Source organism: Teleopsis dalmanni, chromosome 2 (genome assembly GCF_002237135.1).
Source record: "Teleopsis dalmanni isolate 2A chromosome 2, ASM223713v2, whole genome shotgun sequence".
Taxonomy (NCBI): Eukaryota; Metazoa; Arthropoda; class Insecta; order Diptera; family Diopsidae; genus Teleopsis; species Teleopsis dalmanni.
The window spans coordinates 243,804,526-243,816,911 of NC_051847.1; the positions used below are offsets into that span (position 1 = coordinate 243,804,526).

The 12,386-nt window shown below is 30.3% G+C and overlaps 1 long non-coding RNA gene across 1 annotated transcript; it reads left to right on the top strand.

Moving 5' to 3' along the window:
• Positions 1–15: 15 nt before the first annotated feature.
• Positions 16–383, top strand: LOC119677296. Its single transcript, XR_005252251.1, has 3 exons — positions 16–51; positions 110–286; positions 340–383. It is a non-coding gene; the product is annotated as an uncharacterized LOC119677296 (long non-coding RNA).
• Positions 384–12,386: the final 12,003 nt, after the last annotated feature.

The window sequence follows — 12,386 nt, forward strand, 5'->3', positions numbered from 1 at the left end:
CTAAAACAGTAAAAGTATTCTTTGCTAATTCCGCAGTTCATTTACAAAACTGTATGTTGAAATTTCTTTAATAAATAAATAAATAATAACAATAAATTGTTGAATACAGGCGAAATTAAAATTCATAAATAATAACACTAAATTGTTGAATACAGGCGGAATTAAAAATGCCCTTCAAAAAAGGAAAAAATGTTAAACAAACAAAAATTACTGATACAATGGGAATTGAGACCAAAGAAGCACAGGCTAGTCCTAAACTAAAGCAGGATATAAATTTGCAAGAAAAGTAAGTTAAAGTGAATTAATAAAAGAAATGCTAAAATAATTTATTTATTTCAGATTCAGACCCCGTGAAGAATCAAAAATACGATCAGTCTTTCCAGTTACGATCAATAAGTTCTGTTCGTTAAATGCGGTTTTTTCTTTCTTTAAAGTTTCAAAGAATATTTCATTTATTTATCTCTAATATTACTTATCATATAAAACATATTTTTAAATGTAATTAGAACAAAACTCAAACAAATTTACTGCACAACACGAAACACAACCGAACACGACGGATGCCCGTACAACAAGAAGATTTTAGGTATGAACATCACGCGTGAGGGTGATTGTATTAGAATCGATCAATCAGATTATATAGAAAATATTCTTAAAAGATTTGGCATGCTAGATTGTAATTCATCAGCAACTCCAGTCGACTACAATCAAAAACTTTGCTCTGATATGTCACCAAAAGACAATGAACAAAAACAACAAATGGATCAGATTCCATACATGCAAGCTGTTGGCTGTTTACTATATGCTGCTCAAATTACGAGACCTGATATAAGTTATGCAGTCAATCTTCTAAGTAGATATAATTCAAATCCAGGAAAGGCTCATTGGGAAGCAGTAAAGCGTGTGATGCGTTATCTCAAGGGAACCACGAAAATTGGACTCGTATACAAAAAGGAAAAGGATAGTGTAATATTAGGTTACTGCGACGCAGACTGGGCCGGTGATGTAGATAATCGACGCTCAACAACCGGTTACGTTTTTACCTTTCAATCTGGTGCCATATCCTGGGCTACTAAACGTCAAAAGACAGTTGCGTTGTCTTCAACGGAAGCGGAGTATATGTCACTTGTCGCCGCTATACAAGAATCTATTTGGCTTAAACGACTTGAATCTGAACTTGTATTTGGCAATACAAACCACATAGTCATATACTGCGATAATAAAGGCGCAATTCAAGTAGCAACAAACAATTCACACTCAAATCGAACCAAACATGTAGACATAAAGGCAAAGTTTGTTCGTCAGAAGATAGAATCAAAGGAGATTGAAATAAAATATTTGCCAACAAACCAAATGATTGCAGACATATTAACAAAAGCTGTTACGAGACAAACGCTGAATTTTCTGATGAATGGTTTTGGTCTCGAATGAATTTATGGTTTAATAATATTGTAAACAACATGCATGAGCAAGACAGGAATTATTTGTTCAGGAAAGGTGTTATAAATGTTATAAATAATAAGAACAAATAAGTTGATACTGGCAATACTATTCTTTCTCATGCATCTTGTGCATTTCGTTTTCATATACCTTCTTTATTTTTAGTCTTAATAAACGATTCAACTTAACAAATGCGAACCAGCTTGAAATATATGAACCCATTATAATTAAAGCCGGTGGAGCTACAAAAGATCTAAAATTTTCTGTGCCAAAATCTTTTTTACTTAAAAGTAACGTAGTTGTTTTGCAATATGTGCCCTCTACCCCATCGCAAGGTACGCAAACGATTAATGTCATTGAGAGTAAGTTTTTATAAGTTCTTCGTTATTTTTCCTTATATTTATTTGCAATTTTTGTAGACTATTTAGAAACTAATAAGTGTTTTAAAAGTATTTTAAAGAAAATAAAAATATTAGAAAAGTAAGAAACATTATATTGAAAAAATGTATAGAAGTCACTAAAACCACTAATAATGCTTCCTGGTTTGAGGAAGCGCATAAATGCTATTTACAAAGGATTGAAATGTTAAAATTGGAAAAGTCAGAAAAAGGAAAAAATCAGATTTGAGACATAAATAAATTTGTAATGTGTTTTTACACTACAATTCATAACAATATCAAACAGGTAATTTTGTTTCATATGCTATTAAATTCAAAAACTTATCAAATGTACACAATTTTGACTTCGTCACTGAAATGCTGTTTGATCGTTTGAACATTTTACAGCGAACAAACATACAAACATGCGTATAATGTAATACAGAGGGTTGCATGTATGATTGAATACGAATGCAGTCGGGCTTTTGTCAGCCTTACTCGACTCACATATAGGTTTGAACTGGTCATCATACCAGTTGTGACTCGATCGAACATTGTTGCATGAGGTTGGGTAGATTTATTATAAATCCACCAGCAAAATAAAGTGGGTATTTCGTTTGTATGAGCGTGGCACTTCTTTGTACTATAGATTCTTTGCTTTAATCATAAACAAAACCATTAACCGCTGTACAAAATCATGTGTATTCATATTAAGAAACAAAGAATACTTGTACAAGAACGGCAACTTAAATGTAAACAAAAAAAACCAACCAATACACTCTCAAAATAATTTACTACTACCAAACCAAGCACGTTGTTTTGTTGTTGCAATTCGACCCACCACGACTGAAAAGTTTCACCACCCCGAACGGAACGTTTCACCACCACGAACGGTCTTAATTTTTTTTATTACGAAAGAACAATATGAAGAGCGCAAATTGGGTTTTGTTTAGTTATTTTGACAGGAGAAATGCGCCAAAAACTGAAAAACGTAGCCAAATCAAACTGAGTTATAAAAAGTAGTGAATAAGTTTCTTTGAAAAAATAATTATATTTATTATAATTGTTATTATAGTAAATTATTATATATTATTATTAATATTTGAAGATGGTGCGAAATTGCGTGATGGGATGTAAGTTATTTAAGGGAATGTATGAATTTCCTAAAAATGACGAAAGAAGGTAAAAAAACAATAATTTATTAATTGTGGATTTAAAATATATGTTTTGTGTTTAATGTGATTTGTTTGTTTTGATGTGTATAAATACAAATTAGTAAAGCAAAAATATATGTGAGTATATATTTAATATATTTTAATAAAGTTGTGCTATGTGTTAATTTGTGTTTGTTAAATATGTGAAAAATCCAATAAGAAATAAAAAAAAAAACAAAAATTGTAAACAATTTTTTGGTGGTAAAAAGAGTGGAGTATGTAAATTATATTTGTATATTAAAATATTCATATTCAAATGTATGAATAGTTTAAAGACTTTTAATATTATTTAATTTATTATTAATTTAATTCAACAATTTTATTTTTAATAAAATACTTTTATGCAATAAAATAACTTTTAATATGTTTTCTAATTAACAAATTTTACTATTTCATTTGTTCATGTTAAAAACACTGAATTGAATTAAATCGTATATTTCTTGGGACTGCTTGAAATTAGAAAATATAAATTTTTGACAATTTTTGTCAAAAATTGAGGTTGCTTATTTTGCGTTATTAATATTTTGTATTTTGTTGTTTTCTGTTTTCTGTTTTATTTTCAACAGTTTCAATAATTGAATTGCCTTAATATAACAGTATTCTAAAACAGTAAAAGTATTCTTTGCTAATTCCGCAGTTCATTTACAAAACTGTATGTTGAAATTTCTTTAATTTTAGCGGGAAATTCATAAATAATAACACTAAATTGTTGAATACAGGCGAAATTAAAATTCATAAATAATAACACTAAATTGTTGAATACAGGCGGAATTAAAAATGCCCTTCAAAAAAGGAAAAAATGTTAAACAAACAAAAATTACTGATACAATGGGAATTGAGACCAAAGAAGCACAGGCTAGTCCTAAACTAAAGCAGGATATAAATTTGCAAGAAAAGTAAGTTAAAGTGAATTAATAAAAGAAATGCTAAAATAATTTATTTATTTCAGATTCAGACCCCGTGAAGAATCAAAAATACGATCAGTCTTTCCAGTTACGATCAATGAGTTCTGTTCGTTAAATGCGGTTTTTTCTTTCTTTAAAGTTTCAAAGAATATTTCATTTATTTATCTCTAATATTACTTATCATATACAACATATTTTTAAATGTAATTAGAACAAAACTCAAACAAATTTACTGCACAACACGAAACACAACCGAACACGACGGATGCTCGTACAACAAGAAGATTTTAGGTATGAACATCACGCGTGAGGGTGATTGTATTAGAATCGATCAATCAGATTATATAGAAAATATTCTTAAAAGATTTGGCATGCTAGATTGTAATTCATCAGCAACTCCAGTCGACTACAATCAAAAACTTTGCTCTGATATGTCACCAAAAGACAATGAACAAAAACAACAAATGGATCAGATTCCATACATGCAAGCTGTTGGCTGTTTACTATATGCTGCTCAAATTACGAGACCTGATATAAGTTATGCAGTCAATCTTCTAAGTAGATATAATTCAAATCCAGGAAAGGCTCATTGGGAAGCAGTAAAGCGTGTGATGCGTTATCTCAAGGGAACCACGAAAATTGGACTCGTATACAAAAAGGAAAAGGATAGTGTAATATTAGGTTACTGCGACGCAGACTGGGCCGGTGATGTAGATAATCGACGCTCAACAACCGGTTACGTTTTTACCTTTCAATCTGGTGCCATATCCTGGGCTACTAAACGTCAAAAGACAGTTGCGTTGTCTTCAACGGAAGCGGAGTATATGTCACTTGTCGCCGCTATAAAAGAATCTATTTGGCTTAAACGACTTGAATCTGAACTTGTATTTGGCAATACAAACCACATAGTCATATACTGCGATAATAAAGGCGCAATTCAAGTAGCAACAAACAATTCACACTCAAATCGAACCAAACATGTAGACATAAAGGCAAAGTTTGTTCGTCAGAAGATAGAATCAAAGGAGATTGAAATAAAATATTTGCCAACAAACCAAATGATTGCAGACATATTAACAAAAGCTGTTACGAGACAAACGCTGAATTTTCTGATGAATGGTTTTGGTCTCGAATGAATTTATGGTTTAATAAAATTGTAAACAACATGCATGAGCAAGACAGGAATTATTTGTTCAGGAAAGGTGTTATAAATGTTATAAATAATAAGAACAAATAAGTTGATACTGGCAATACTATTCTTTCTCATGCATCTTGTGCATTTCGTTTTCATATACCTTCTTTATTTTTAGTCTTAATAAACGATTCAACTTAACAAATGCGAACCAGCTTGAAATATATGAACCCATTATAATTAAAGCCGGTGGAGCTACAAAAGATCTAAAATTTTCTGTGCCAAAATCTTTTTTACTTAAAAGTAACGTAGTTGTTTTGCAATATGTGCCCTCTACCCCATCGCAAGGTACGCAAACGATTAATGTCATTGAGAGTAAGTTTTTATAAGTTCTTCGTTATTTTTCCTTATATTTATTTGCAATTTTTGTAGACTATTTAGAAACTAATAAGTGTTTTAAAAGTATTTTAAAGAAAATAAAAATATTAGAAAAGTAAGAAACATTATATTGAAAAAATGTATAGAAGTCACTAAAACCACTAATAATGCTTCCTGGTTTGAGGAAGCGCATAAATGCTATTTACAAAGGATTGAAATGTTAAAATTGGAAAAGTCAGAAAAAGGAAAAAATCAGATTTGAGACATAAATAAATTTGTAATGTGTTTTTACACTACAATTCATAACAATATCAAACAGGTAATTTTGTTTCATATGCTATTAAATTCAAAAACTTATCAAATGTACACAATTTTGACTTCGTCACTGAAATGCTGTTTGATCGTTTGAACATTTTACAGCGAACAAACATACAAACATGCGTATAATGTAATACAGAGGGTTGCATGTATGATTGAATACGAATGCAGTCGGGCTTTTGTCAGCCTTACTCGACTCACATATAGGTTTGAACTGGTCATCATACCAGTTGTGACTCGATCGAACATTGTTGCATGAGGTTGGGTAGATTTATTATAAATCCACCAGCAAAATAAAGTGGGTATTTCGTTTGTATGAGCGTGGCACTTCTTTGTACTATAGATTCTTTGCTTTAATCATAAACAAAACCATTAACCGCTGTACAAAATCATGTGTATTCATATTAAGAAACAAAGAATACTTGTACAAGAACGGCAACTTAAATGTAAACAAAAAAAACCAACCAATACACTCTCAAAATAATTTACTACTACCAAACCAAGCACGTTGTTTTGTTGTTGCAATTCGACCCACCACGACTGAAAAGTTTCACCACCCCGAACGGAACGTTTCACCACCACGAACGGTCTTAATTTTTTTTATTACGAAAGAACAATATGAAGAGCGCAAATTGGGTTTTGTTTAGTTATTTTGACAGGAGAAATGCGCCAAAAACTGAAAAACGTAGCCAAATCAAACTGAGTTATAAAAAGTAGTGAATAAGTTTCTTTGAAAAAATAATTATATTTATTATAATTGTTATTATAGTAAATTATTATATATTATTATTAATATTTGAAGATGGTGCGAAATTGCGTGATGGGATGTAAGTTATTTAAGGGAATGTATGAATTTCCTAAAAATGACGAAAGAAGGTAAAATAAACAATAATTTATTCATTGTGGATTTAAAATACATGTTTTGTGTTTAATGTGATTTGTTTGTTTTGATGTGTATAAATACAAATTAGTAAAGCAAAAATATATGTGAGTATATATATAATATATTTTAATAAAGTTGTGCTGTGTGTTAATTTGTGTTTGTTAAATATGTGAAAAATCCAATAAGAAATAAAAAAAAAAACAAAAATTGTAAACAATTTTTTGGTGGTAAAAAGAGTGGAGTATGTAAATTATATTTGTATATTAAAATATTCATATTCAAATGTATGAATAGTTTAAAGACTTTTAATATTATTTAATTTATTATTAATTTAATTCAACAATTTTATTTTTAATAAAATACTTTTATGCAATAAAATAACTTTTAATATGTTTTCTAATTAACAAATTTTACTATTTCATTTGTTCATGTTAAAAACACTGAATTGAATTAAATCGTATATTTCTTGGGACTGCTTGAAATTAGAAAATATAAATTTTTGACAATTTTTGTCAAAAATTGAGGTTGCTTATTTTGCGTTATTAATATTTTGTATTTTGTTGTTTTCTGTTTTCTGTTTTATTTTCAACAGTTTCAATAATTGAATTGCCTTAATATAACAGTATTCTAAAACAGTAAAAGTATTCTTTGCTAATTCCGCAGTTCATTTACAAAACTGTATGTTGAAAACAGTTTCAATAATTGAATTGCCTTAATATAACAGTATTCTAAAACAGTAAAAGTATTCTTTGCTAATTCCGCAGTTCATTTACAAAACTGTATGTTGAAATTTCTTTAATTTTAGCGGGAAATTCATAAATAATAACACTAAATTGTTGAATACAGGCGAAATTAAAATTCATAAATAATAACACTAAATTGTTGAATACAGGCGGAATTAAAAATGCCCTTCAAAAAAGGAAAAAATGTTAAACAAACAAAAATTACTGATACAATGGGAATTGAGACCAAAGAAGCACAGGCTAGTCCTAAACTAAAGCAGGATATAAATTTGCAAGAAAAGTAAGTTAAAGTGAATTAATAAAAGAAATGCTAAAATAATTTATTTATTTCAGATTCAGACCCCGTGAAGAATCAAAAATACGATCAGTCTTTCCAGTTACGATCAATGAGTTCTGTTCGTTAAATGCGGTTTTTTCTTTCTTTAAAGTTTCAAAGAATATTTCATTTATTTATCTCTAATATTACTTATCATATACAACATATTTTTAAATGTAATTAGAACAAAACTCAAACAAATTTACTGCACAACACGAAACACAACCGAACACGACGGATGCTCGTACAACAAGAAGATTTTAGGTATGAACATCACGCGTGAGGGTGATTGTATTAGAATCGATCAATCAGATTATATAGAAAATATTCTTAAAAGATTTGGCATGCTAGATTGTAATTCATCAGCAACTCCAGTCGACTACAATCAAAAACTTTGCTCTGATATGTCACCAAAAGACAATGAACAAAAACAACAAATGGATCAGATTCCATACATGCAAGCTGTTGGCTGTTTACTATATGCTGCTCAAATTACGAGACCTGATATAAGTTATGCAGTCAATCTTCTAAGTAGATATAATTCAAATCCAGGAAAGGCTCATTGGGAAGCAGTAAAGCGTGTGATGCGTTATCTCAAGGGAACCACGAAAATTGGACTCGTATACAAAAAGGAAAAGGATAGTGTAATATTAGGTTACTGCGACGCAGACTGGGCCGGTGATGTAGATAATCGACGCTCAACAACCGGTTACGTTTTTACCTTTCAATCTGGTGCCATATCCTGGGCTACTAAACGTCAAAAGACAGTTGCGTTGTCTTCAACGGAAGCGGAGTATATGTCACTTGTCGCCGCTATACAAGAATCTATTTGGCTTAAACGACTTGAATCTGAACTTGTATTTGGCAATACAAACCACATAGTCATATACTGCGATAATAAAGGCGCAATTCAAGTAGCAACAAACAATTCACACTCAAATCGAACCAAACATGTAGACATAAAGGCAAAGTTTGTTCGTCAGAAGATAGAATCAAAGGAGATTGAAATAAAATATTTGCCAACAAACCAAATGATTGCAGACATATTAACAAAAGCTGTTACGAGACAAACGCTGAATTTTCTGATGAATGGTTTTGGTCTCGAATGAATTTATGGTTTAATAATATTGTAAACAACATGCATGAGCAAGACAGGAATTATTTGTTCAGGAAAGGTGTTATAAATGTTATAAATAATAAGAACAAATAAGTTGATACTGGCAATACTATTCTTTCTCATGCATCTTGTGCATTTCGTTTTCATATACCTTCTTTATTTTTAGTCTTAATAAACGATTCAACTTAACAAATGCGAACCAGCTTGAAATATATGAACCCATTATAATTAAAGCCGGTGGAGCTACAAAAGATCTAAAATTTTCTGTGCCAAAATCTTTTTTACTTAAAAGTAACGTAGTTGTTTTGCAATATGTGCCCTCTACCCCATCGCAAGGTACGCAAACGATTAATGTCATTGAGAGTAAGTTTTTATAAGTTCTTCGTTATTTTTCCTTATATTTATTTGCAATTTTTGTAGACTATTTAGAAACTAATAAGTGTTTTAAAAGTATTTTAAAGAAAATAAAAATATTAGAAAAGTAAGAAACATTATATTGAAAAAATGTATAGAAGTCACTAAAACCACTAATAATGCTTCCTGGTTTGAGGAAGCGCATAAATGCTATTTACAAAGGATTGAAATGTTAAAATTGGAAAAGTCAGAAAAAGGAAAAAATCAGATTTGAGACATAAATAAATTTGTAATGTGTTTTTACACTACAATTCATAACAATATCAAACAGGTAATTTTGTTTCATATGCTATTAAATTCAAAAACTTATCAAATGTACACAATTTTGACTTCGTCACTGAAATGCTGTTTGATCGTTTGAACATTTTACAGCGAACAAACATACAAACATGCGTATAATGTAATACAGAATGCATGTATGATTGAATACGAATGCAGTCGGGCTTTTGTCAGCCTTACTCGACTCACATATAGGTTTGAACTGGTCATCATACCAGTTGTGACTCGATCGAACATTGTTGCATGAGGTTGGGTAGATTTATTATAAATCCACCAGCAAAATAAAGTGGGTATTTCGTTTGTATGAGCGTGGCACTTCTTTGTACTATAGATTCTTTGCTTTAATCATAAACAAAACCATTAACCGCTGTACAAAATCATGTGTATTCATATTAAGAAACAAAGAATACTTGTACAAGAACGGCAACTTAAATGTAAACAAAAAAAACCAACCAATACACTCTCAAAATAATTTACTACTACCAAACCAAGCACGTTGTTTTGTTGTTGCAATTCGACCCACCACGACTGAAAAGTTTCACCACCCCGAACGGAACGTTTCACCACCACGAACGGTCTTAATTTTTTTTATTACGAAAGAGCAATATGAAGAGCGCAAATTGGGTTTTGTTTAGTTATTTTGACAGGAGAAATGCGCCAAAAACTGAAAAACGTAGCCAAATCAAACTGAGTTATAAAAAGTAGTGAATAAGTTTCTTTGAAAAAATAATTATATTTATTATAATTGTTATTATAGTAAATTATTATATATTATTATTAATATTTGAAGATGGTGCGAAATTGCGTGATGGGATGTAAGTTATTTAAGGGAATGTATGAATTTCCTAAAAATGACGAAAGAAGGTAAAAAAACAATAATTTATTAATTGTGGATTTAAAATATATGTTTTGTGTTTAATGTGATTTGTTTGTTTTGATGTGTATAAATACAAATTAGTAAAGCAAAAATATATGTGAGTATATATTTAATATATTTTAATAAAGTTGTGCTATGTGTTAATTTGTGTTTGTTAAATATGTGAAAAATCCAATAAGAAATATAAAAAAAAACAAAAATTGTAAACAATTTTTTGATGGTAAAAAGAGTGGAGTATGTAAATTATATTTGTATATTAAAATATTCATATTCAAATGTATGAATAGTTTAAAGACTTTTAATATTATTTAATTTATTATTAATTTAATTCAACAATTTTATTTTTAATAAAATACTTTTATGCAATAAAATAACTTTTAATATGTTTTCTAATTAACAAATTTTACTATTTCATTTGTTCATGTTAAAAACACTGAATTGAACTAAATCGTATATTTCTTGGGACTGCTTGAAATTAGAAAATATAAATTTTTGACAATTTTTGTCAAAAATTGAGGTTGCTTATTTTGCGTTATTAATATTTTGTATTTTGTTGTTTTCTGTTTTATTTTCAACAGTTTCAATAATTGAATTGCCTTAATATAACAGTATTCTAAAACAGTAAAAGTATTCTTTGCTAATTCCGCAGTTCATTTACAAAACTGTATGTTGAAATTTCTTTAATTAATAAATAATTAATAATTAATAAATTGTTGAATACAGGCGAAATTAAAATTCATAAATAATAACACTAAATTGTTGAATACAGGCGGAATTAAAAATGCCCTTCAAAAAAGGAAAAAATGTTAAACAAACAAAAATTACTGATACAATGGGAATTGAGACCAAAGAAGCACAGGCTAGTCCTAAACTAAAGCAGGATATAAATTTGCAAGAAAAGTAAGTTAAAGTGAATTAATAAAAGAAATGCTAAAATAATTTATTTATTTCAGATTCAGACCCCGTGAAGAATCAAAAATACGATCAGTCTTTCCAGTTACGATCAATGAGTTCTGTTCGTTAAATGCGGTTTTTTCTTTCTTTAAAGTTTCAAAGAATATTTCATTTATTTATCTCTAATATTACTTATCATATACAACATATTTTTAAATGTAATTAGAACAAAACTCAAACAAATTTACTGCACAACACGAAACACAACCGAACACGACGGATGCCCGTACAACAAGAAGAATGAAAAAACTTGCTAACCATTAAAAGCAGCCCACACACAGTGGTTGCCAGATTGATATAGATAATTTTAAACATTTCTCCCACCTAGACGTGGAGATACAACCGGATCTTGCGTCTATATTACTCGTGTGCTTCAGGACGTCCTTCAATGTCGATTGGTAAAACAGAGATCTTCGTAATTGGCCGTTTCACAATGGCGGACTGTGTTTGTATGGTTACGACCCGAACAGCACCGTCCGTGCCAGGATGGACTTGGATAATGCGGCCAAGCAACCAGGAGCTTGGAGGCAATCGTTCATCTCGAAGTAGGACCAGTTGACCGGTTGCGACATTTGTTTGGCTTTTAGTCCATTTGTTTCTGGCATGTAATTGTGTTAAATATTCTTGGGACCAACGGCGCCAAAAGTCTTGATACATCTGGCTTAACATCTTCCATCGGAATAGTACACCAATCTTTGTATTTAGCAAATTAGGTTCAGGTACGGCAGCTGGTGCTCGTCCAATCAAAAAGTGTCCTGGTGTCAACGCTGATAAGTCTGTGGGGTCATCAGATAGAGCCGTAAGCGGCCGCGAATTTAAACAATTTTCGACTTGTTTTAATAACGTGTAAAATTCTTCAAAAGTTAAAGTTGCCGTGTTTACTACACGCTTAAGATGAAATTTCATGCTTTTTACTCCTGCCTCCCATAGGCCACCAAAATGAGGCGCTGCGAGTGGTATAAAGTGCCAATTTATGCCAACGGTTGATGCAAACACAGACCCAGCTTCAATTTGTTTTTTAAATAATTTAATTTCATCT